The 6037-nt window shown below is 45.6% G+C and overlaps 1 protein-coding gene across 1 annotated transcript in view; it reads left to right on the top strand.

Moving 5' to 3' along the window:
* LOC102000320 (CMRF35-like molecule 2) overlaps window positions 1-6037 on the top strand; it is a 12773-nt gene that overhangs the window by 2914 nt on the left and 3822 nt on the right. The gene's annotated exons all lie outside the window — the stretch shown is intronic.

Genomic DNA, 6037 nt, shown 5'->3' with positions numbered 1-6037 from the left:
TGATGGTGATGATGGTGATGGTGGTGATGATGATGATGATGGTGATGGTGGTGATGATGATGGTGATGATGATGATGGTGATGGTGGTGATGTTGGTAAAGGTGATGATGGTGGTGGTGATGATGATGATGGTAATGATGGTGATGATGATGATGGTGATGGTGATGATGGTGATGGTGGTGGTGGTGATGGTGATGATGATGGTGATGGTGGTGATGGTGGTAAAGGTGATGATGGTAGTGATGGTGATGATGGTGGTGGTGGTGATGGTGACAGTGATGGCGATAATGATAGTGGTGAGCATGGTGAAGACGATGGTGGTGATGATGATGATACATTCTTCATATAATTTGGAGAGTTGGTGGAAATTTTGTAATTACTGGAGAAGATTTCAGAAACTTTGATGGGTTGGAGCTGCCTTGTCTCAGATCACAGGAGACAACTCCAGGCTTTTCCCGTCTCTACAGTAAATAGCAGCTTAAAGTCAGGTATGATGAGAATATCAACACCACAGTAACCAGCAAACACCACGAAGCAGGACCTGCTTCTTTGAGTAAGCTTGTTTATATCTGACAAAATTACCCAAGTGCTGTAGCTCAATGCAGTTAAACGGAAGATGAGACCCTCTTTTTGCCCATCCTTCAGGAGCTGGCTGGCATCCCCATCCAGCCCATTCACCTTTTCACCAGGGTGCATTTGCACCTGGGTGGGCAAGAGCTTACACCCAGATTTAAAATTGAACTAATTTCTACTGACATAAAATGCACTCTCCTGCATCTCAGCTCTGGCATATTGCCCTCCTCTTCCACAGAATTCCTCTCCACCCACTGCACCCACCCAAGGTTGTAAACGTGGTCTGGGGAAAGTCAGTCATTTGGTATTCCTAGAGGAGACCCACAAGGGTTTATATCGTAAGCCTGAGAATGAGGAACGAGAAAAAGATAGAAAGAAAGATGGTAGGGACAATTCCAGAGTAGGTATGGGAAAGGTCAAGAGAAAGGAAGTGGTTTCTGATATAAAACCAACAGAAATAGCCAGGCAGGGAGGTGCACACCCAGTAGTCCTAGCGCTCAAAGGCCTGAGGCAGGAGGATTGTGAAGTTGAGGCCAGCTTTGGCTTACCAAGGAGACCTTGTCTAAAGAAAAAGAAGGAGGAGGAGGAAAGAAAAGAAAGATAAAGAAAAACAAAACCAAACAACAACAGCAACAACAAAACCAAAATAAAAGGATTAAAGCTTGTGCCAGTGAGCTGGCTCACGGGTGAGAGCGCTTGCCATACAAGCCTTGAGTCTGATCCTTAAAGTCCACAAAATGGAAGGAGAGAACTGACCCCTAAAGTCGTCCTCTGACCTCTAGTAACACCATGCCCCCCCCAACAAAGAAACAAAAATTTAATGAGAACTAGAACTTTTTTTTTTTTCGAGACAGGGTTTCTCTGTAGCTTTGGAGCCTATCCTGGAACTAGCTCTGTAGACCAGGCTGGTCTCGATCTCAGAGATCCGCCTGCCTCTGCCTCCCGAGTGCTGGGATTAAAGGCGTGCGCCACCACCGCCCGGCTTCTTTTATTTTTTTTAAAACATATATATTTATTTTACATCTGGACCACAGTTTCCTCTCTCTTCTCTCCACCCAGTCCATCCCCCTACCTCCCTTCTGAGCCCCTAATCCACTGCTTTTCTTTTTCAATTCAGAAAGGGGCAGACCTCCCATGGATATTAGCAGAACATGTCAATTCAGAAAGGGGCAGACCTCCCATGGATATTAGCAGAACATGTCAATTCAGAAAGGGGAAGACCTCCCATGGATATTAGCAGAACATGGCCTATGAAGTTACAGTAAGATTAAGTACCTCCCTTTGTATTAAGGCTGGGCAAGGGGACCCAGTATGAGGAATAGGGTCTCAAAAGCCAGCAAAAGAGTCAGAGACAAGCCCCTGCTCCCACTGATTGAGTTCCACAAGAAGACCAAGCTACACAACTGTCACATGTATGCAGAGGGCCTAAGTCAGTTCCATGCAGGCTCCCTGGTTGTTGGTTCAGCCTCTGTGAGCCCCATGAGCCCATGTTAGTTAATACTGAGGGTTTTCTTGTGATGTCCTTGACCCCTCTGGCTCCTACAATCCTTCCTCCCTCTCTTCAGCAAGATTCCCCGAGTTTGGTCTAATGTTTGATTGAGGGTCTCTGCATCTGTTTCCATCAGTTGCTGGATGAATCCTCGCTAACGACAGCTGGGTTAGGTACCAATCTATGAGCATAGCAGAATGTCATTAGGCGTCGTTGACACTTTTCCTCTAGTCGTGCTTTGTTCTGTCCTAGGCCTCTGGTCATACAGCTCTGGGTCCTGGTATTCCAGGCAGAAACTAGAACTTCTATTTATTGTGTATTGTGTGGTCCATGCTTCCAGGTTTGCAGAGTTACTAGAATTTTCTTTGATTGACAAGATGATTGCACACACTTCTGGGGTACAATATGCTAATTTGATGTCTATACACATTTTGCAATGCTCAAATCAGTCCTGATATTTATCAAAACATGAATGAACCCGAGGACATCTTATTAAATAAAATAACGCCCTACGTGTGATGCCTCATGCCTCGATTCCAGCACTCACGAGGCAGAGGCAAGAAGATCTCCAGGACAGGGCTGATCTGGCTACAATAGTGAAACCCTATCTCAAAAACAAAAACACAAAAGGCATTTCTGTCCTGGCTCTGTTGCTATGTAGTAGAGAGGTAGGTTTCTCCTGCAAATTCTGGAAAGTTCTTAGGTTTGATTGCATCAGTGGCTACCAGAGTCCTGGCCTCTGGCTTGAGGTGCCCCACTGGCTGCATGGTGGCCCTGAGAGCACCACCATGACCCGCTGCCTGGCGGGGAGGAGCCTGGAGAAGGAAGGCAATCCCCATCCGGAGGCGTGAATATTGTACGAATGCTCAGATTGGAATTTGGGTAAAATTGTCTAACAGTCTGCCTCCCCAGACTCATGCAGTCAGCGTCCATGCCCTCAGCTGACTCAGGCTCTCACACCACACCGAAGATATTGTTCAATTCGTCATCCGCTGTCTTCCAGTTGAGATGACGCCAAGTCTAGCTGAGATGCTCCGTTCAGCAAATGTGGTTTTGAACCAGCACGAGACCTTTCAAAGATGACTCACACCGAGCCTTCTCTTTTATAAGGCATAATTTGAATAAAATAATTTTTGTTTTTAGGGTTTTGTTTGCTTGTTTGTTTGAGACAGGGTTTCTCTGTGCAACAGCCTTTGCTGTCCTGGAACTCACTCTGTAGACCAGGTTGGCCTCAAATTCACAGAGATCCACCTGCCCCTGCCTCCTGAGTGCTGAGATTAAGAGCATGCATCACCATGCCTGTGATAATTTTAATATTTAATGAAATAATAATAATTTTTAATGGAAAAACAAAAGAAGAATAATTGAAGTGCAGAATGTTGAGAACCATGTGTTCTCAGCAGCCTGTGGAGACTGCACTGGATGTTAACGCCCTTTTAGCCTTTGAGCCACTTGTGACCTAGGCAGGGAAGGCAACAATGTCCCCATCTTACAGACACACAGAGGCAATTAAAGGAGACCCCACCCGCACCATGGGGACTTCCTCCGAACCCCAGAGTAGGCACTGACTACACCCAAACACCTGTTTCACAGAGAGAGCCTTTATTAAGCAGGGAAGAAAAGTTAAAGAGACTGCATCTGACTCAGGCAGAAAAACAGCAGCAAATGACCTTGAGGGGAGGTCTGTGTTAGAGTAGACTAGTTTGCGGTGCTAAAGGAGAGATGTGGTGAGGGAAAGGGGGAAGAAGTAGCCAAAGGCTGCCTTAGAGAGGAGACACATGCCTCAAAGCCTGTTTGTAAAGGGGGACCCTCGTGTTAGGATGAGTTGTTTAATTTTAGTTGGGCATGTTGATTAGGTGAGCTAAAGGGGGCTTTTGATTGATGGATCTTGGTAGTCAGCCTCAGGAGGAGCAAGTGGCCGAATAAGAGAACAGACCTTGACGGCTAGCTTTAGGAATGTAATCTAATGGTTTTAATCTAAAGGTTTTTAGCAATGCAGAGGGAATGGGGAGAAAGGGGAGCCATATGTTTGAGGGGTCTAGTGTCCCTTCAGCAACTACAAAAACTGAAAATGAAGCTTAGATCCATCTCCTTCACTGAGCGCTCACCACTGGCTATGGAAGCGTCTAGAATCAAGACAAGCTTGTTCTGTTCAAGAAACAGCTCAGGAGGCTTCCGGCTGGTCACACTGCTACAATGTAGCACAGCTCAGGAGGCTTCCTGCTGGTCACACTGCTACAATGTATCACAGCTCAAGAGGCTTCCTGCTGGTCACACTGCTACAATGTATCACAGCTCAGGAGGCTTCCTGCTGGTTGCGCTGCTACAATGTATTAGTTTTGTAGCTGTTGTAACAAAGCACCACCCAACAAGAAGCAATTTAGGGGAGCAAGGGTTATTTGGGTTTGCAGTTCAAGGGAAGAAGGCTTATGAAAAAAAAAAAAGCCTTTGTCTGTTTCTTTTTTTGATTTTTGTTTTTTGGTTTTTTGAGGCAGTTTCTCTAAGATACCACTTTCTTGGGCAATGTGAGGAAAGGAAAAAAGCCTTACCCAAGGGCATGCACATTCAAATCTTAAGCTTGGGCCATTGCCGCTTTAACACTAAATATCTATATATGAAATGAATGTCAACTCTATGACAGCAGCCTTTACAGCAAATACTGATTGTGCTAGAATGTTCTCATCTGTTGGTGAGAGACTCCAATCAGACTCCAGGACAAGCGGACTCCACAGCCTTCTCATGTTCACATATTTTCCCTTTCTTTCTGTACTGCCCATGTACCCTACCCCTACAGTCTCAGCTTACTCCAATAAATCTAGAGGGTGGCCTCTTTCTCCTTCTAGAAATATGTCCGCTATCAGCCCGGGCCATGTGGGTGGTGCGGATGCTGGCGTCTGTGTCCACTCTGATGTGTGCAGCTATCCTCCATCCTCAAATAGTCAAAAGCTGCCTGCAAAGTGTGGTTCCTTGGGACTGAGTAGGTGACCCCATGATTAAGAGCACTCATTGCTCTCACAGAGGACCCAGATTGGTTCTTAGAACCCGCATGGAGGCTCACAACCATCTGCAACTATAGTTCCAGGGGTTCTCTTCTGACCTCTGTGGGTGTGCACACCACACACATAAAATACAATATAATTTTCTTTTCTTTGAAACAGCGTTTCCCTACAGCTTTGGAGACTGTCCTGGAACTTGTTCTTATAGACCAGACTGGTCTTGCACTCACAGAGATCCACTTGCCTCTGCCTCCTGAGTGCTGGTATTAAAGGTGTCCGCCACCACTGCCTGGCTATAAATTTTTTTTTTTTAAATAGAGTCTTGCTGGGCAGTGGTCGCACACATCTTTAATTCCAGCACTTGTGAGGCAGAGACAGGAGGATTTCTGTGAGTTTAAGACCAGAATGGTCTACAGAAGAGTTTCAGGACAACAAGGACTACACAGAGAAACCCTGTCTCAAAAAAAACAAAAAAAAAATATACACAAGCATATATATAGTCTCTCATGGCAAGACACAGTCTGGAAAAGCATTTTACACAATACGAAGTAATTTATAGCAGGGCAAACAGCCCGCTTGCAATAGTGGAGTACATCAGGGTTTTCTGTTTGTTTGTTTTGAGATGGTCTGCTATGTAGCTCAGCCTGGCTTGAAATTCACTATGTAGTTGAGGCTGTCCTCAAACTCAAAATCCCCCTGTCTTAGCCTCTTGAGTGCGAGGAAGCCTCCTCCACATGCAATTAAGAAGTAGAATATTTATTTATTTATTTATTTATTTATTTATTTATTAAAGATTTCTGCCTCCTCCCCACCACCGCCTCCCATTTTCCTCCCCCTCCCCCAATTAATTCCCCCTCCCTCATCAGCCCGAAGAGCAGTCAGGGTTCCCTGCCCTGTAGGAAGTCCAAGGACCTCCCACCTCCTTCCAGGTCTAGTAAGGTGAACATCCAAACAGCCTAGGCTCTCACAAAGCCAGTAT

Source organism: Microtus ochrogaster, chromosome 7 (genome assembly GCF_000317375.1).
Source record: "Microtus ochrogaster isolate Prairie Vole_2 chromosome 7, MicOch1.0, whole genome shotgun sequence".
Lineage (NCBI taxonomy): Eukaryota > Metazoa > Chordata > Mammalia > Rodentia > Cricetidae > Microtus > Microtus ochrogaster.
Note: the sequence above shows the minus strand (reverse complement) of the source record. Positions and strands in the feature narration are given on the sequence as shown.